The sequence below is a fragment of the Phacochoerus africanus genome, chromosome 1, assembly GCF_016906955.1.
Source record: "Phacochoerus africanus isolate WHEZ1 chromosome 1, ROS_Pafr_v1, whole genome shotgun sequence".
Classification (NCBI taxonomy): Eukaryota; Metazoa; Chordata; class Mammalia; order Artiodactyla; family Suidae; genus Phacochoerus; species Phacochoerus africanus.
In genome coordinates this window covers 197,581,257-197,602,872 of record NC_062544.1, presented here as the reverse complement: position 1 = coordinate 197,602,872, position 21,616 = coordinate 197,581,257, and the positions used below count along the sequence as shown (strand labels likewise).

Genomic DNA, 21,616 nt, shown 5'->3' with positions numbered 1-21,616 from the left:
TCACTTTTTCTTAATCTGAAACAAGCTAACACCTATTCTGGACTTGAATGTACTCTTTTGAAGAGACAAAGGAGTACATCCAGGGCCCATCTAAATAAATTAATTGAATTTAAGAATTCTAGATTAAACAGTTACTTAAAAATAAGTAGAAAAAGAAAAAAAGACAAAAAGACAAAAAAAAAGAAAGAAAAAAAAGGAGTTCCCATCGTGGCGCAGGGAAAATGAATCCAACTGGGAGCCATGAGGTTTGGGGTTTCATCCCCAGCCTCGCTTAGTGGGGTCAAGGATCTGGCGTTGCCGTGAGCTTTGGTGTAGGTTGCAGATGCAGCTTGGATCTGGCATTGCTGTGGCTTTGGTGTAGGCCAGCGGCTACAGCTCCGATTAGACACCTAGCCTGGGAAGCTCCATATGCCATGGGTGTGGTCTTAAGAAAAAAAGACAAAAAGACAGATAAATAAATAAATAAATAAATAAAAGTAGAAAAGGTAACACTAGCAATGTATCTTCCAGCTCACTTGATTCTCTTAAAGAGTTGTAATAAGCTGAAGGCAAGAAGTTTCCATAAGTTATCAGGAATGAGAACTTTTCCTCCTGAAGTTTATCAAATGGCTCTTCCTCTTTTGTTTCTTTCTGGTATAGCATAATGTCTTCATAAGCTTTCCCATGGCTTTGAATACCTCAACAGTCTTCTTTCAAGATTTCCTGCTACTCTGGGTGAGGGTGAGACTTTTGGAGAACATTTGCTCCATACCATTTTCCCTTTGTCTTTTCCTGTCTTTAGCAGAACAAACAGCTACCTTATTTCCTTATGTCAAAGGGTAAAGATGTAATTTGGTCACTATTGGGACTTCTGGTCAATTACTGTTCCTTCTGGTGGTATCTCTCTAGTGTCTAGATGTATTGAAACTTGTTTGCACCCCACTGATTAGCCTTATGGTCTTTCCAGACAATGAAAAGATGAGTCTTGGATAACAAATCTTAGCCTGCCATTATAAACAAAATGAAACTTGGGTCAGCTATAGGTATCTCAGTAGAATGAGTTGCTCTATCTTCCTCGCTCAGAACAGGTAGTTTCTACCCACTGAGAAAGGAAAAAAAAATCCAAATGCCAAAATAGTGAATTTTCGCTTTAGTTCAATAAAGTTGGCGCTAACAACTCTGATGGGGTGAGTACTAGCAGACACAATATATTCACCTAACTACATCCAGATATATTTCACAGAAGGTCTCTTTGCTTTGGAGCATTATTTTCATTTTTAACCAACTCAACATTCCAAATTTTACAGATGTATACTATCTGCCAGAAGGCCAAATTGATCTGGGAGAGAGAATGAGGGGCCATCATAAAGCTTCAGCATGGTCTATGGTCTCCAATGGATTTCCCTGTTTCTTGATGTCAAATGTCATAAAACTAGAGCTTTGGTGTCTGTGCCTATGATTACATACTACCATGCACACATAATGAACAAAGCATATATTTATATATCATTGTTGCAACTGGCTGGTGCAAGGGCATTATTTTCAAAATTGAACGAAAATGTCTGGACTGTGCTGCAATGATCTTGGTGGTTGGTGATTCTACCAATAGTGACGGACTAAGGAGAAAGTACAAATGGACTCCAACAATTTCCTTTGCAGCAGGAAAACAGCCTGGTAGTAAGTGAATCAAATAAAAATATCAACTTAAAAATATGGAATCCTCCTTGAATGTGTATATCAACCTTATACAGAGATCATGCTAGTCTTCTCGTCATTCTAATTTTAGCAGTAAACAGGAACTATCCAATGAACTTTTACCAAAAACACAAGGAGGACCTTGGCTTTAGTTTCATTTATCCTAAGGCATAGTCTGCAATGGCTATATTACAAAATTAAGCATCAGTGTAATACACTGTCATGAAAACATGTTTTAGTTTTACAAAGTATTTAATTTAGATCAGACTAGGAAAATCTGGCTGAAGATGTATTGCATAACCTCGATTATCACAGCAATACTTAGGTCACTGACATTTTTGTCTAGTTATTTATCTTCCCTGCTATTATCCTTTTGCCCCAATATCACAATCTCAGCTTTTGTCCTCGAACTGATTTCCTTTTTTAGAGGCCATTATTGCAATCTCTTCAAGTATTCTTTCTTTTATACCATATCTATTTTTTTCTTTTTCTTTTTTTTTGGGGGGGGGGGTTGCCCTGCAGCATATGGAGTTCCCAGGTCAGGGATCAGATCTGAGCCACAGTTGTCACCTAGGCTGCAGCTGTGGCAATGCCAGATCCTTAATCCACTGTGCTGGGCCAGGGATCAAACCTGTGTCCCAGCTCTCTCAAGGCACCGCTGATCCTATTGCACCACAGCATGAACTCCCCTATCTATTTATATATTACTGGCATTCTTGCAAAGAGATCCAAAGCATAAAATGCATAGCATTGACATTTCATTTCACTATATTTCACTTAACATGATCACATAATGTCTATTTTGGTGGGGAGGGGGGGAACTGTACCTGCAGCATGTAGAAATTCCCAGGCCAGGGATCAAACCCTCACCACAGCAGTGACCTGGACTGCTGCAGAGACAATGCCGGATCCTTAACCTGCTGCACCACAAGGGAACTCTCTATTCCTAATCTATTTATTTCATTTGCCAAATTTACTGGCCAAAACAAGCAGTCTCTAGTTTTACTGACCTTAATCAAATAGACCCACAGACAGCTACTTACAAATATGTTCCATTTTCTTCAAACTATATTCTAATGTAAGATATTGTATTATTTGTCCAATTAATACCACCCAAATCTATCTACAGGTCCCCTCGAGGGATACCAGCTACAGCATAGGATGAAAAACATGAAATAGAGTAGAAACTTGATTTTCAAAATTTGCTTATTCAGTCCTCTTGAGGCTCAGGAACCTGACAGTATCCATGAGGAGGTGGGTTTGATCCCTGGCCTTGCTCAGTGGGTTAAGAATTCAGTGTTGTCACAGGCTGCAGTGGAGGTTGCAGGTGTGGCTCAGATCTGGTGTTGCTATGGCTGTGGCATAGGCTGGCGGCTATAGCCTGACCCCTAGCCTGAGAACTTCCATATGCCACAGGTACAGCCATAAAAAGGGGAAAAAATGTTTTTCTCAATGATAAAGACCAAACAATAGACCAAACTATTGCCTTTGGAATTGATGAGCAATGAGATCCTGCTGTATAGCACTGGGAACTATATCTAGTCACTTACGATGGAGCATGATGGAGGATAATGTGAGAAAAAGAATATATATATATGTATGTGTGACTGGGTCACTTTGCTGTACAGTAGAAAACTGACAGAACATTGTAAACCAGCTACAATTAAAAAATAAAAACCTTTTTTTAAAAAAAGACCAAACAATAATATTATATTCTGATGGAACTGCCATCTGTTCCATTTTCTGGCAATAACAGAATTCTTTAGTATTACACTAGTAATGGTGAAGAACTCTACTGCAAGCAAATATTGGTGAATTTCAATACTGGTCTATCAATCTTCAGTTTTGATCTCTGGTAAAAGGACTACTCCACTAAAGCAAAATTTGGAGTAATGCAGGACAGGTGTCTGGCAAGCAAAAGGAATGGAGATCTCCCAGAAGAGCCATCAGAGAGAGGGTAGCTTAATTTCAGCACAAGCATTACCCAGCCAGGATGTAAAGAGAGGCAGTCCTTCAAATGACAGCAACAACAATGTGCAGTCATGAAAGCACAAGTTTTTGTGTATGCGTGTGTGTCTTTTTGTCTTTTTAGGGCCACATTCATGGCATATGGAGGTTCCCAGGCTGGGGGCCTAATCAGAGCTACAGCTGCTGGCCTATATCACAGCCATAGCCATGCCAGATCCAAGTCGTGTCTGCGACCTACACCACAGCTCATGGCAACACCGGATCCTTAACCCACTGAGAGAGGCCAGGGATCAAACACACAACCTCACGGTTCCTAGTTGGATTCGTTTCTGCTGCGCCATGTCAGGAACTCCTAGCACAGGTATTTTTTAAAAAACTTAATCATTTTAGCCATCAAAACTTGGGTAAGATACTTTAGAATCCATGTAATGAAGGAAGTGAAATATTAATATGGGGTTTACTTTGCCCTTTCAAACATTTACTATTCACTTATACTTGATATAGTACAATGTACAAAGTATCTGGGAAATTATAGTTACTATCTCCCTAAAATGAGAATGACAAACTGAAATGGGTATAAGTGTGTATAAGCAGCAACATAAGTGATCAGTAAGTAGAATATTTCCATTTTTATTCCTTGGTGCTTAATATTTCATCATTTGACCACCTAGGGCATAAAGTTAATAAAGTATCTTATAATTCAATAAATGCTTCCTTAATATGTATCAACTGACAAAAACTTTACAACTAGTTATTTAACATGTCATTATTATTCCAACTGCTTCACACACTATGATTCATTAGTTAATTTTGCTGAAATTAAATGCACAAAGGGCGACATAAGGAAGTTAGAAAAGGGGGATTTAAAGCACTAAGTTCTGTTTTTTTTTTTCATGTTATGTATTTTTTTTTTGTTTGTTTGTTTGTTTTCCCACTGTACAGCAAGGGGGTCAGGTTATCCTTACATGTATACATTACAATTACATTTTTCCCCCACCCTTTGTTCTGTTGCAACATGAGTATCTAGACAAAGTTCTCAATGCTACTCAGCAGGATCTCCTTGTAAATCTATTCTAAGTTGTGTCTGATAAGCCCAAGCTCCCGATCCCTCCCACTCCCTCCCCCTCCCATCAGGCAGCCACAAGTCTCTTCTCCAAGTCCATGATTTTCTTTTCTAAGGAGATGTTCATTTGTGCTGGATATTAGATTCCAGTTATAAGTGATATCATATGGTATTTGTCTTTGTCTTTCTGGCTCTTTTCACTCAGTATGAGATTCTCTAGCTCCATCCATGTTGCTGCAAATGGCATTATGGCATTCCGTTTTTATGGCTGAGTCGTATTCCATTGTGTATATATACCACATCTTCCGAATCCAATCATCTGTCGATGGACATTTGGGTTGTTTCCATGTCCTGGCTCTTGTGAATAGTGCTGCAATGAACATGCGGGTGCACGTGTCTCTTTTAAGTAGAGTTTTGTCCGGATAGATGCCCAAGAGTGGGACTGCGGGGTCACATGGAAGTTCTATGTATAGATTTCTAAGGTATCTCCAGACTGTTCTCCATAGTGGCTGTACCAGTTTACATTCCCACCAACAGTGCAGGAGGGTTCCCTTTTCTCCACAGCCCCTCCAGCACTTGTTATTTGTGGACTTACTAATGATGGCCATTGTGACTGGTGTGAGGTGATATCTCATGGTAGTTTTGATTTGCATTTCTCTTATAATCAGCGATGTTGAGCATTTTTTCATGTGTTTGCTGGCCATCTGTATATTAAAGTGCTAAGTTCTAAACATTCTCTAGGGAGTAGTATCTCAAGAAAGGGAATGATTGCAAAGATTAAAATGAAGAAATATGGGGAAGTTCCTAGGTTAAAGTGAGACATATGGGGGACATTAACAAAGACTTGTGTATATACCCAATAATGGTTATTACAGGAATGGATATACATTGATGGAGGATCCTGATGTGGTGAAAATTCAGCATGAGAGCATCTATTATGGCACTAAAGAGCATATTTAAAACTCTATTTCTTCTATTTCTTAAATTACAAGATTAAGACTAAACTAAACTTTTTTTTTTTTTTATAGCTGCACCCATGGTATATGGAAGATCCCAGGCCAGAGATCGAATCCGGCTGCAGCTGTGACCTACACCAAGCTGCAGCAAATGCCAGATCTTTAGTCCACTGTTCCACAGTGTGAACTCCTGGAACACAAACTTTTAACTTCGTTTAGTCAATAGTAATAATCTCTATTATTTTATAGCTGCTTTATGGTCTATGTGATTATAATTTGATAGTCTCATATCAATTTTGAGCAGCCTAGGGAAAAATGCACAGAAAAAAAATTATTTAAAGTATTTCCACTGTCACCATTGGAAGTTAGAAATTTATTTTCTGTCACAAAGTCCTCGAAACAATGAGGCACTTTTTTTAAAAAAAGATTGGAGTTCCTGTCATGGCTCAGCGGTTAACGAATCTGACTAGCATCCATGAGGATGCAGGTTCGCTCCCTGGCCTCCCTCAGTGGGTTAAGGATATGTCGCCACCATGAGCTGTGGTGCAGGTCACAGACACACACAGACGTGGCTCGGATCCTGCGTTGCTGTGGATGTGGTATAGGCCAGCAGCTACAGCTCTGATTGGACCCCTAGCCTGGGAACTCCATATGCCTCGGGTGTGGCCCTAAAAAAGCAAAAAATAAAATAAAAATAATAGTAATAAAAAAAGATGAAAGTATGTGTCCTATTATTATAGTGTAATCAACAAAATCAAAATAACTAGCTTATTAGTTTTTCTTTTTAAATCTACCATTACATCTCCAGGAATCAGCTAATTAAAACCTGTGCTTGGTTCCTTTGTTACAATTGGCCTTACAATACTAGTGTTCTTACCCATCATTAGTCTACTCACAGTAGATCATTAGCACTAAGATCCAAATAATGGTATTGTTTTTATGACAGCACTTTAGTTTCCACAAAAGCAAAATTCTGAAAAGAGCATGTAGTCATTATCTCCAGGGCAAAAAAAAAAATGTTTCTTTGGTCAGAATATGAAACTTATTACTGAAACCAGTAATTTAGCCTAGAAATCCATTTTCTGAATCAAAGGAACAGAATGTTTCTTTTCTCTATTAGAACACTCTAAAACTAGCAGAACTGTCCATCTGTCTTCTTTTACTATTCTCCATATCTGCTGTGTGGTGACAGGAAAACAATCTTTACTCTAGCTATTTCCAGTATCGTTCTTCTGTTCGTATGTCCTGGCAGGATGTCATTTTCTCAGGACCAAATAGAGACACATATACACATGTGTTCACTTACACATCCTCTACCTCTCTCTGTTTCAGCATCCACTACAAAGTCACTATAACATATAGAAAGAACACTCTAGAAGTGGCTATTTCTACAATGGTAAATGTCAACGATTCTCAGGTTCATATGTTACGTCTCATATTAAAATACCTTCAAGGAATTCCTTTGTGGTGCAACGGGTTAAGGATCTGATATTGTCATTGCAGCAGCTCGGGTCACTGCTATGGCACGGGTTCAACCCCTGCCCCAGGAACTTCCATATACCACAGGCATGGCCAAAAAAAATTTTTTTTAATCTTTAAAAATAAAGGTTAAAATTACAAAGGTAAGAAACTATAAGTATTATAAATGATTTAAAGTTTTCTCTCCAAATTTTCCAATAAAAAAATCAAAATAATCTTCCTGCGATATTCTTCTAGCCTCCTTTATATGCTTCTTTTGCTGGTACCTTTTACTCTGTGTATTACTCAAATGTGAGCATTTTTCATGACATCACTACTCTCTCAATCTCCAAGGCCACCCACTAAACTGCCCTCAAATTCATCACTTTTTTTTTTTTGGGGCCATCTTCTCGGTCATTATTGGACCCTAAAAAGTTCTCACATGGAACAATGATTTGTTTCTAATTCAACAAATGTTCATTAAGCAACAGCTTTCTATGAGGTGCTGACAAAGGGATGGGTGATGAAAAAGAGAGGGAAAAAATCATTCATACATGCTTATAAACAAAGGCCAGAGGGACAGAGTTCTATCTGACCTTTATTACTCTACAATCTACAAGGCAGAATGTATAATTATAAGAGTAAGAGTGTGTGTATGTTTAAGGGAGAGCCACTTAATGAATGAAATGGATTTCTGACAGGTACAGAGGGCGGAGCAGATTAAGTAGGCAGTACAAACTAAGGCAAAAAGCCCTTAAATTTAATTTCTCCTCTCCTCAATTCATTATCCACAGTGTCACTAGAACTGGCTACCTAAAACATGCATCTAATCACACCATTACTCAATTAAAATAACATGGTCAATCTCTAGTATCTACAGAATACAGCTCAAAGTTTCACGAACCAGTACAACGTGCTCTCTTTCCCCTCCACACTCTAAACTCTAATTCTACTGGATCAATCTCTTCAGTTTTCTTTGCATTTTGAATTGAGTCCATGATCTTTCTTCCACCTCTATTCCCATTCATTGCCATTTCAATCATCCTTTAAATTCAACTCAAATGCTTTCTTTATAGTTCCTCACAGTCTCATTAATAAACTTGGCTTTCAATTCCAGATGAACTTTAGAATCATTTCGTTAAGTTCAAAAACAAAGCTCAAAGCAAAAGTTGGTCTTATTTTAATAACACTTGATTTATACTAACTTAGAACCAAAGTTTTTACAAGATACTCTTCCTATTTAAGTACACATTTCCACTTATCTATTTTTCAATATTCCTCAATAGTTATTTTTCATTGACTTGTAATTAACAATGAACTGCATATACCTTAAGTGTTAAGTTTGATGATTTTAACAACTTTTTAAATCTGTGTAACCACCACACAAGACAAGAACATCTCTTACCCCAGAACATCCTCTTGTGCTTTTTTCCAATTAATTTCTCTCTGTCCCCAATCATATTTTGATTTCTATAATTATAGATTAGTTTTTCTGGTTCTTAACTGCTTATAAATTAAATCACATAGTATATATACTCTTGTATTTGGCTTCTTTCACTTACTGTATTGTCTTGAAGATTTATTCATGTCGTTAGTGTATCACTAATTAGTTCTTTTAAATCACCAAGTAGTATTCCAAAATAGACTACCTACTTATTTATCCATTCTCCAGTTGTTGAATATATGAGATTTTTCCAGTTTTGGCTAAGAGCATTCTTACATCAGTTTTTATTGTTTTTGTTTTAGTGGACATTTACTTTTCTGATATATACTTTTGCTTCTCTTCATGAATACTTAGGAGTGAAATGCTGGGTTGCATGGTGTGTAGACTGACTGTTAATCCTTAAAAAGGCTGCTTGCAAAACTGACCCTTGGTTAGCATCTGGGAATTTGGATCTTGGAAACTGAGAGGATTCCTACCCTCTAACAGATAAGAATGGCTCACTCTGCCTAAACTGTTCAGGAAAACAATATGGTTTATGGCAATACCTGTTTTCCTTCTGAAACTGGGTATGTGCTGGGCAGAGGGATCAGTCTCTATCTATACTCTTCACAAGCTTTCCTGGCTGGCTACATTTCACATATATTGTCACAACTCCTTGCTGGGGGAATTAAATATACCTTGTATGATTCTGCTGGGAGAGGACCCTTGGAAATTTGCACCTTATCTTCCCAGGATTTCTCCCCATGAACCTTTTCCTTTTGTTCACTAAGCTTTGTATCCTTTGTTATAATAAATCAGAACAATGAGTATGATCACATGCTGAGTCCTTTGAAACCTCCTAGCAAACCATCAAACCTGGTCTTGGTGAACTCCTGACAAATAAGGTAAATGCTATGTTTTAACTTTATAAGAAACAACCTACCAATTCTCCAAAGTGGTTGACCATTTTTGCATTCCCACCAGCAACAGATGATGTTCCAGCTGCTCTACATCCTCATAACTATTTAGTCCTATCAGGGTTTTTTTTTTGGGGGGGGGTGCTTTTTAGGGCTGCACCCACAGCATATGGAGGTTCCCAGGCTAGTGGTCAATTTGGAGCTACAGCTGCCAGCCTATGCCACAGCCATAGCAATATCAGATCTGAGCGGCATCAGCAACCTACACCACAACTCATGGCAATGCTGGATCCTTAACCCACTGAGCAAGGCAGGGATCGAACCCACAACCTCATGGTTCCTAATCAGATTCATTTTCACTGCACCATGACGGGAACTCCTAGAGCTATCAGTTTTCAATTTTAGTTATTCCACTGGTTATGCAGTAGTATCTCTACAAATTAAAACACTATGGTATTAATTTACATTTATTAATGCCTAATGATAGTGAACATCTTTTCATGTGTTAAGCAACTGTATATCTTCTGTGAAATATCTGTGTCTTTGAACCATTTTTATATAAGGTGGTTGATTTTTTAAAATACTGATTTCAGGTTTTTTATATATTCCGGAAATAAGGTGTTGTTGTTACTGTTTTTGGTCAATTTTAAGTACCAGGAATAATTTTTTTTCCATTCTGTGGCATGTCCAGTCATCTTCCTATTGTCTTAGGATGAGCAAAAAATGTTAACTTTGATAGTCCTATTTATCCAATTTTCTTTTATGATTAGTGCTTTTTGTATCCTGTCCAAGAAATATTTGCTTTCTCAGTAGAGTTTTAAAAGATTTCTTTATGTAAGTTCTGTTATGGCTTATTAGGTTTATTTCTAGATAAATGATCTTTTGGTTAATTTTGTGAATGGGTTCTTCTTTTCCTTTATGTAATTGGTTTTTATTCACATAAAGGAAAACTATGGTTTATTTATACATTAACGCTACCTTACCCAGAAGTTGTACAGAAAAAGTTAGATAAATATGACTAAAAAGTCAAAGATTTTTTTGGCAAAAGTACCATAAACCGAATTGTAATACCACTGGCAAACTGGGACGATACATTTCCAACATATATGACAAAAGGGTAATTTTTTTTTTTGAATTTACAAATAGCTCAGAGAAGCCAGTAAGATAAATAACATTATAAATGACAGTGTATATAATAAACATTATAAATCTGCAGAAAAATGAATTTCATAAGCTTAAGAAAAAAATTAAAAATGCAAATAAAAACAAGGATACATTCCCATTTTTCACTTATCAGATTGAAAAAAATTTAAGCTTGATAAAACCCACTACTGTGAAGGTAACACTTTCAGACTGTTGGTAGGAATGTACTTTCTAGAAGACAATCTGACAATGATTCAAAATTTTATTTTATTTTATTTTATTTTATTGCTTTTTAGGGCCGCACCCATGGCATATGGAGGTTCCTAGGCTAGGGGTCCAATCAGAGCTACAGCTGCCATCCTACGTCACAGCCACAGTAACATCAGATCCAAGCTGCATCTGCAACCTACACCACAGCTCATGGTAACACCAGATCCTTAACCCACTGAGCAAGGCCAGGGATTGAACCCACAACCTCTGTGGTTCCTAGTCAGATTCGTTTCCACTGCACCACAACGGGAACTCCAATGACACAGAATTTTAAATGCACATAGTCTTAGACTAGGCAATAATACCACTAGGAATTTATTATATGGACATATTCATAAAAATTCACCAAAAAGTAGGTTAAGGTATATTCATTGCACCAATGTTCATGAAAGCAAAAACTAGAAACAACCAAAATACTCTTTAAAGGGAATGATTACATAAATTATGATAAAGCAGTTTATGAAATACCATACAGCTATTAAAATGAATGATGTAGACCTGTATGTACTGATATGAAATGATCACCAAGGTACACTAAGGAGGTGAGGGAAGAGCTACAGAACAGTGTGTTTATAAAAAGGAGGGGGAGAAAACAGACTTTGATTTCAAAATATCAGAGTAAAGCTTTTGTATTCCCAATCACTCATAAATAAGAATAAGGAAACAAACACCTTTGATGAAGCTATAAAACTGTAACCCTAGAGCATAATTTATAAAGATAGGAAAGAAAAGGATGATATGTGAGATGAGGAATATTAAATTTAAATGCCTATAGATAAGAAGCAAGCTGATTCTCACAGAACCCCAGAAAGATTCAGGGCCAGGAAATTCTTGGAACTATTAGAATTCCAAGTCTCCAACTCCATTCACTGTAGTCAATGACTTCCCAATCCTTTGGAAATCAGAAGCAAAGTTTCCAGAAAAACTAAACCCAAATGACTTCAGACTTAAATAGACACAGAAATAGCTAAGGTAAACTTGTGACTAATTTCAGAGGCTTATGTGAAAGCTGAATGAGATTAAAAGCCCCTTTCTTTAGTAAAGCTCTAGAACATAAACAACTCCACATAAGAGGTGGTAGATTTTTCTCCAGAAAAGGACCTCAAACTGACTAACCTAGAGAAAGATCATGACATTTAGGGATTTCCCACAGCACAGGCCACAGACAAGAGCCCTGCCCTCAAACTCAGAGCTTTTAACCAGCTTTTAACACCTTTTAAATATGGACAACCAAGGATCTTTATGCATTAGAAGAACGTTTCCTATATTAAAGACAGAGACCAAAACAAAATTAGAGTGCTGAGAAACAGAGAGAATGATGGGACAGAGGAAAATGTTAAAGAAACTCATTAAATATTCTCATGTAAGAGAAAATTTGCATCATTAACCAGAAAAGGAACCAATAAGAAAAAAACAGAGGATAAAACCTGAAAAAAAAAATCAATAAGAGTTTAATGTTAAGGCAATTTCCCAGAAGGCAAAAAAGAAAGAGATGAGTAATAGAGGAAAACATAAAAAAAGAAAAAAAAAGAAAGAAAAGAAAAAGCAATTCAGGAAGTCTAGTATTAATTTGTAGGAACTCTAGAAAGAACAATGAAAACAGAAAATATCAAAAAAAAAGGCAAGAAATTAACAAGAACTGAAGAATGTAAGTCTTCTTAAAGCAAGGACCTACTAAGTGCACAGCAGGGTAAATAAAGAGACTCACACCAAGATATAATGCCATAAAATTTCAGAACACCAGGCATGATGAGAATATAATAACTTCTAAAGACAAAAACAAAAACCACCCTTTCCATTCCTTCCCCCAAAAGGCAAATAAAAGATCAGGAACCAGAATGGTACTAGACCACCAGTAACAAAACTGGAAGTCATACAGAAAAACTGGAAGCCTGACAATATTAGAGCAGCAATACTTTAAAAATCCTGAGTAAAAATGATTTTCAATCTAGAATGCTACACTCACCCTAAAACATCACATAACTGCAGTAGACTATGGCATATACGGGTATGTAAAATCTCAAAAAATTTATCCTCAGTTATCCCTTTCCAGGAAGCACTAGAGGAAATGCTCCAGTAAATGAGGGAGTATATCATGAAGGTATGGGACGCAAGAAATCAAGGCTCCAACACAGGAAGCAGATGTAGGGAATTTCTAGGATGAGAGCAAAAAGAAGCCTTATGACAACTGTGAAATAGCTAGTGGGCAGTCAAGATTAAGTCAGAAAAATTAAAGGTTCTAGCAAGGTTATCATAGGAAGATAACCAAACCAATTGTCTTTCAGATGAAAGTTACTACAAAAATGGACTGAAGTCTCTATTAAGACAAACTCAGAGGCAACGGTACCTAAGCAAATTTTTAAAATGAGGCGATTATTTAATTAAAAGCTGTACAAGAAACAACATAACCACACACTGTTTGCTTTATTATTGAACAATATTTACAAGGTCACAATAAGTGTGGATTTAACTAGCAATAGTTAAACATATCAGGGTGACAAGATAAGGCAAAGGAAGGTACTATGAAAGTTAGTCATATGTTGTAAGAGGATATTAATGGATGGTAAACATTAGTGGACCAAGAGATAGCAGTATACACCATTACTATAAGACGGTAAATAGAACAAGTAGCCAAAGTAGTGGAAAGTGCTTTTTCTGAAGAATAACAAGGGATAAGACAGGTTATGCATCAAGGACAGGAGAAATGAGGGGTAGCAAACTTTTTGTTAACCTAATTTAAAACTACAGGATTGTTATTTTTTACTGCATCTGTAGCATATGGAAGTTCCCGGGTCAGGGGTAAAACTAGAGCTGCAGCTGTGGCCTACCCCAGAGCCATGGCAACACTGGATCCATGCAGCACCTGTGACCTACACTGCAGCTTACAGCAATGGCAAATCCTTAATCCACTGAGCCAGGCCAGGGATTGAACGTGCATCCTCATAGAGACAATGCCGGGTCTTTTAACTTGCTGAGCCAAACAGGGACTCAAGATTGCATTATTTTTATTTCAGCTTTATGTGAAGTATAACAAAATTCAGTTCAAAAAGTCTCCATGAAGGTACACATTTGTGAAAACTACCTTTATAATCAAGTTTAAAACACTTCAATTACTCATCCCTAAGTTTTCTCCCTTTAGAGTCAATTTGCACTCCTACCTCAGGACCCGGGTAGCTACTAATTTGGTTTCTGTCACTACAGTTTTGCTTATTCCAGAGAATCATATAAATGGAATCACATAGTATGTAATCTTTTGTTTCTGGCTTCTTTGATGCAGCATGATTTTTTTTAGCATTTATGTTTATGTCTAGGATCCACTTTGAATAAAATTTTTTAGTATAGTCTGAAGACAGCATTAAGAATCTTTTTAATTCCTTTATAATGTATATTCAGTTATTCTAGCATTGTTTTTTGAAAAGATTATTCTTTCCACCTTGAATTACCTTGTCATCTTTGTAAAAAAAAAATCAATTATACTTTGCATGGTTCTATTTCTAGACTCTCAAATTTCTTTCATCTATGTGTCTATCCTTATGCTAATACCATACTGTTTTGACTACTGTAGCTTTATAAGCAAGTCTGAAAATTCAGGTACTGAAAACCTGATATTTTGCACTTAACAAAAATTTTTTTGACTACTTTATATCTTTGCACATCCATAAAAATTTTAGAACTAGATTTTCAATTTCTATGAAAAAGACTAACAGTTTTGATTGGAATTACATTGACTCTATAGATCAATTTTATGAGAATTACCATCCTAACAATATTCCATTTTCCAACTTAAGAACAGGGTGTGATGCTCAATTAATCTGGGTCTTATTTAATTTCTATCAACACAAGTTTTCGGTGCACAGGTTTTGCCTATTTTTCTAAGTAATTTTATAATGCTAATGTGGGTGTTTTTTAATTTCACTTTTGGATTATTCATTGCTAGTATATAGAAATATAATTAACCTTGTTTATTATCTTACATCCTACAGCCTTATTAAATTCATATATTAGTTCTATAATTTTTAATGCAGATTCCTTAGAACTTTCTACACAGGTCATCTGTGAATAAAAGTTTTACTTCTTCCTTCCTATTCTATATGTCCTTTCATATCTTTTTTCTACTGCATCAGCTAGGCTCTCCAGTACAATACTAAATAAAAGTGGTGAGAGCAAACATTCTTGTCTTGTTCTTGATCCTAACCAGAAATGCATAAAATCATTCACCATGAGGTATGATTTTAGTTGTGTTTTCATAATATTCTTTATCAAGTTGAGGAAGTTTACTTCAAGTCCTAGTTTGTTGAGCTTTTATTGTGTGATTGCGCTGAATTTTATCAAGTACTTTTTTTATATCCAGTGAGATGATCATACAATTTTTTGACTTTATTAGCAATGTGAATTACACTAAATTTTTTTTTGGTAAGTTAAACCTGTCTTTCATTTCAGAAGAACTCGTACATGGCCATGATGAGTTATCCTCTTCATATACTATTTACATTTCATAAACTGATATTTTGTTAGGCATTTAGATAGTGATATGCTAGATCTCATATAAAAATATTTTGTCAGGGATTTTTGTGTCTATGTTCATAAAGAATATTTGCTGGTAGTTTTCTTTCATGTCTATGTTCATAAAGAATATTTGCTGGTAGTTTTCTTTTTCTTTTTTTTTTTTCTTTTTATGGTCACACCTGTGGCACATGGATGTTCCCAGGCCAGGAGATGAATTGGAGCTGCAGCTGCAGACCTATGCCACAGCCATAGCAACGTGGGATCTGAGCCACATCTGTGACTTATGCTGTAGCTTATGGCAATACCAGATCCTTAACCCACTGAGTCAGGCCAGGGATCAAATCCGCATCCTCACAGAGATGTCAGGTTCTTAACCTACAGAGCCACAGAGGGAACTCCTACTTTTTTTTTCATGTGATGTCTTTGTTTGGCTTTGGCATCTGGGTAATACTGGCCTCATAAAATTAGTTGTGATGTTTTACTTACACCTATTATTTGCTGAAAATTTAGGTAGGACTTGTATTTTTTTCTTTCTTCAGTGTTTGACAGAATTACCAGTTATCTCATTAGGGCCTGCATTTGTTGTTGTTGCTGTTGAAAGGTTTTTAATTACTAATTGAATTTCCTTATTCTATAAAGGTCTATTTAGGTTTTATATTTATTCTTGAGTCAGTTTTAGTCATTTGCATTTTTCAGGGAATTTGTCCATTTCACCAAAGTTGTCAAACTGGTTGGTGTACAGTTTTTCATAATATTCTTTTAATACCTTTAAAAGTATCTAAAGTATGTGTAATAGTATCTATTCTTTCATTCTTAAATTGTTAGTATACATCTTTTTTTCTTGATTATTCACGTTAAAGGTTTATTGATTTTACTGAATTTTTTTTAAAGAATATTTTTCTTTCATTGATTCTCCCTATTTTCTGTTTACTTGAGTTCTTCTCTCATCTTTATCATTTCCTTTCCTATTTAATTTGAGTTTAACTTAGTATTTCTTTTCTAGCTTCTTAAGGCAGCAACTTAGATAACTGACTTTAGACCTTTCTTCTTTTCTAGTATAAGCATTTAAAGCGGTAAGTTAATTTTTTAGCACTGCTTTAGCTATAGACCAAATATTTTGATATATTGTAATTTTATTTTCATTCAGCTAAAAATATGTTCTAATTTTCCCTGTGAATTCTTTTTTCACCCATGGGTTACTTAGAAATGTGATCTTCAATTTCAACTTATTTGGTGATTTTCCTTATTTCTTTCTGTATTGACTTTTAATTTTCCTTTAATTTAAATCACACTGCGTAACTTCAGAATTATTAACAAATTTTCAGCCACTTATATGGCTCATCCTGATGAATGTTTCAAATGCTCTCTGAATGAGTTGTTGGGTCTAGTATTCTATAGATATCAATAAGGTCAAATTGGTTGACCTAACTGACCTTATTTAAGTCTTCTATATCCTGTTTTTCTATCTACCTACTCTACCAATTGTTGGGAAAAGAGTACAGAAATCTCCAACTCTAATAAATGTTGAATTGCCTATTTCTACTTTCAATTCTAGCAGTTTTTACTTCATGTGTTTTGTGCCTCTGTTGTTATATGCGCATATATTTAGAATTTTATGTTTTCTGCTATATTCATTCTTGTATAATTTTGAAATGTCCTTATTTCTTGTATTGCTCTTTGTTTTAGAATATATTGGCTGTGGAATTCCCTGGGTGGCTCAGCAGGTTAAGGATCTGGTGTTGGCAATGCTTAGTCACTGCTGTGGCATGGGTTTGATTCCTAGCCCAGGAACTTTCACATGCTATGGACATGGCCAAAGGAAAAAAAAATCTTTATTTAAAAAGAAATATACTGGCTGATATTAATACAGTTACTCCAGCATTCTTATACTTGTTTTCTGTCAAGGGGAATCACCCAAACTCCTCACACTGTCATTACTGGAAGATATATTTATTTTGATGATGAAAACTAAAAAATCAAAAGGGAATATAATGACAGATTCACAAGACATTTAAATGAGAAAATGTTGATTATAATTCTGTACTAATAAGACTAAGAATCTGGATTAAAAAGTATTATACATAAATATATATTCCTATGTCCCCTCCCATTTTCCCCCTAAAATTAACCACATGTTATTAGTATTGCTACACTTTGGGGAGTATGATATGAGTAGGAGGTTAGTATAGACAGAAACTAATACAGAAAGTAAAATTTTCAAATAATAATTTGTCTTCTCCTTTCTTATTATACCTGTTTTCTTTCACTCATTTAACTGTATTAGTATTGTACACCAACACAAAAAAGGTGAGAAAATATTTGTTACTTACATTATTCAAAACATGAATGGAATTTGAATTTTTCATTATTAAGCCCACGTGAAGCTTCTGGGTTGTGACAGCTATTATTTAATATTTTAAGAGATAGCTTTCTATTACTGTTTTACTAAGGCTGTGGGTTTGTGTGTGAGAGAGAGAAAAAGAGAGAGGTGGAGGGGGAAAAGGAAAAAAATATGTGTTTAAACATGCTATAGATTTCCTAACACTAAAATACCCTTGTATTTCCAGAATAAATGCCATTTGATTATGGGGTGTGCATACGTGTGTGTATGTGTGTGTGTGTGTGTGTGCGCGCGCGCACGTATGTTTTAACAAACTATTTAATCTGTTAGTTAATACATTATTTAGATAAATAATACTTGAAATAAGACTGGTCTGTAGCTTTCTTTCTGTGTGTGTGTGTGTCTAAAACAGTTTAACAAATTTTACAATACCTTTTAATATACTGCATATTTAAAAGAAGAGTAATAAGAAGAGATTAGCCTTAGTAGACATTAAAGTCTCAGTTATAAAAACAGTATACATAGTATTGTCCATGCAGATCCAGGGAACAGAACTGAGTTCAATAATGAATCCAGGTCATTGCCGCAATTTTGTATAGGAAAGAACCTAGAGAGGGGTAGGTTCTTTCCTATACAAACCCCGCATCCATAAACTTAACAGCTTGGTAATTGATTTTAATGGATCTCACTTGTGCAAAACTGGATAAACATGCTTGGTTTTATGACATTCTCACCAGTTCACAACAATGTTATGCTTTAGATGTCTAGGAGCCATTGATTTATTTATTCATGTGTATAATTAGGCATGAAACAAATGAATTATTTACCCATTTTTCTCAAGAATTTCTCCTTGTAAATTTCTATGTGTACTTTAGCCAAAGTGGAAGGAACCCAGGGTTCTCTTTATCTGGATGGCATTTGGGTACAGCAGGAATAATCACTGACTTTGGTTCAAAATACATGTTCCTCACTGGCCCTTCTTTGGCCTTCTTTGGAATAATTCATCTATATATAAAATGCATTCCTTCACTCTCTTTTTTGTTTTATTTTTAATTAAAATATAGTTGATTAAAAAAAGAGAAAGAACCTAGAATCTCTGAGAAGTAGGATGGATTATTTAATAAATGATCCTGGTGGAAGTGACTAGGCGAGTTGGAAGGAAAAAAAAACAAAACAAAATTATTACTCCCTTACTTTAAGATATAAAAAAGAAATCATAAAAACACAAAAAATGCAGAGGAATTGAAGAAATGGAAAAACATACCACATTCTTGGTTAATTAGACTCAAATTCATGAAAATGTCAATTCTCCCTTAAAAAATATGTACATTTAACATGATACCAATAAAATATCAAAATGATTTGTACACATAGGAATAATCATGCGGGAGTTCCTACTGTAACACAGCAGAAACAAATCCGACTATTAACCATGAGGTTGCAGGTTCAATCCCTGACCTCACTCAATGGGTTAAGGATCCAGCACTGCTGTGAGCTGTGATGTAGGTCACAGGCACAGCTTGGATCCCACACTGCTGGGGCTGTGGCGTAGGCTGGCAGCTAGAGCTCCTAATTAGACCCCTAGCCTGGGAACCTCCGTATGCCACGGGTGCAGCCCTAAAAGGCAAATCATCATCACCACCACCACCATCATCATCATCATCATCATCATCATGCAGGCTTTAATATAAAAAACAGGAAGAAACCCAGAAAAAAAACTGGAGAGGGAGAAAATCAAGAGAAGAGAAAGGTCTAGCCCCACCAGACATTAAAACATACAATAAGATCATCTTGACAGATGCAGAAAAAGCATTTGACAAAACCCAAAATCCATTCATGATAAAAACTCTTACCAAAGTGGGTACAGAGGGAACATATCTCAACATAATAAAAACCATTTATGATAAATACACAGCCAATATAATACTCAATGGAGAAAAGCTGGAAAGCCTTCCTACTAAAATCTGGAACAAGACAAGGATGCCCACCCTCACCACTTTTATTCAACATAGTATTGGAAGTCCTAGCCACAGCAATCAGACAAACAAAAGAAAAAAGAGGTGTCCAAACTAGAACAGAAGAGGTAAAATTTCCACTCTATGCAGATGGCATGATGCTATATACATACAGAAAACCCTAAGGACGCCACACAAAAATGGCTTGAATGATCAACGAATTCAACGAAGTAGCAGTAGACAAGATTAACATTCAGAAACTGGTTGTATTTCTGAACACTAACAATGAAATATTAGAAAATGAATATTTAAAAATTACCTTTTAAAATCACACCCCCAAAATTAAATACCTAGGAATAAATCTGACCAAGGAGGTGAAAGACTTAAATGCCAAGAACTATAAACCATTAACCAAGGAAATTAAAGAGAATTCAAAGAAATGGAAAGATGTTGCATGCTCCTGGATTGGAAGAGTTAATATTGCTAAAACAGTCATACTACTCAAAGTAGTCTAAAGATTTAATGAGATCCCCATCAAATTACCCATGACATTTTCTCGCATACTTTAGAACAAACAATCCAAAAATGTATATGGAACCATAAAATACCCAGAATTGCCAAAGCAATCCTGAGGAAAAAATAACAAGCAGGGAGTTCCCACCATGGCTCAGCGGAAACGAACCTGACTAGCATCCATGAAGATGAAGGATGCAGGTTCAATCCCTGGCCTTGCTCAGTGGGTTAAGGATCCACCGTTGCTATGAGCTATGGTATAGGTCACAGATGTGGCTTGGATCTGGTGTTGCTGTGGTTGTGGTGTAGGCCAGAAGCTACAGTTCCAATTCATACCCTAGTCTGGGAACTTCCATATGCTGTGGGTGCAGCCCTAAAAAGAAAAAAAAGAAAATAAAATAACAAGCAGGAGGCGTAACTTTCCCAGACTTCAGGCAATATATACAAAGCTACAGTAATCAAGACAGTATGGTACTGTTACAAAAACAAATGTACATATCAATGAAACAAAATAAAGAGCCCAGAAATAAATCCAGACACCATCTGTCAACTGATCTTTGACAAAGGAGGCAAGAATATAAAATGGAAAAAAGACAGTCTCTTCAGCAAGTGGTATAGGAAAAACTGGACAACTGCATGTAAATCAATGAAACTAGAATACACCCTCATACCATGCACAAAAATAAACTCAAAATGGCTTAAAGACTTAAACTTTAAGGCATGATACCATAAAATTCCTAGAAGAGATTCTCATAGGCAAAAATTCTCAGACATAAACCTTACAAATGTTTTATTTTTTAATGACTTATTTTTTCCATGATAGTTGGTTTAGAATAGTTCTGTCAATTTTCTACTGTACTCAAGGTGACCCAGTCACACATACATATATACATTCTTTTTTTCTCATTATCATGCTCCATCATAAGTGACTAGATATAGTTCCCAGTACTATACAAAAGGATCTGATTGTTTATCCATTTTAAAGGCAACAGTTTGTACCTATTAATCCCAAATTCCTGGTCCATCTCACTCCCTTCCCCTCTTGGGTCAGTCTCCCAAGGCAAGAGTATTAAAAACAAAAATAAACAAAGCTTTTGAATAACAAAGGAAACCATTTTTTTTTTTAAATGAGAAGACAACCTATGGAATGGGAGAAAATAGTTGCCAACGATGCAAATGACAATGGCTTAATCTCCAAAATACACAAACTCATACAACTCAATAGCAACAAAACAACCCAATAGAAAAATGGGCAGAAGACCTAATTAGACATTTCTCCAAAGACATACAGATGGCCAGCAGGCACATGAAAAAATGTTTAACACCACTAATTATTAGAGAAATGCAGATCAAAACTATAATGAGGTACCACCTCACCAGTCAGAATGGCTATCATCAATAAGTCTGGAGAGGGTGTAGAGAAAAGTGA

The 21,616-nt window shown here is 35.9% G+C and overlaps 1 protein-coding gene and 1 pseudogene across 1 annotated transcript in view; both read right to left on the bottom strand.

Annotated features, from left to right (window-relative positions):
• PIK3CA (phosphatidylinositol-4,5-bisphosphate 3-kinase catalytic subunit alpha) overlaps nucleotides 1–21,616 on the bottom strand; it is a 93,664-nt gene that overhangs the window by 46,363 nt on the left and 25,685 nt on the right. The gene's annotated exons all lie outside the window — the stretch shown is intronic.
• LOC125114242 (uncharacterized) lies at nucleotides 1,686–1,783 on the bottom strand (annotated as a pseudogene).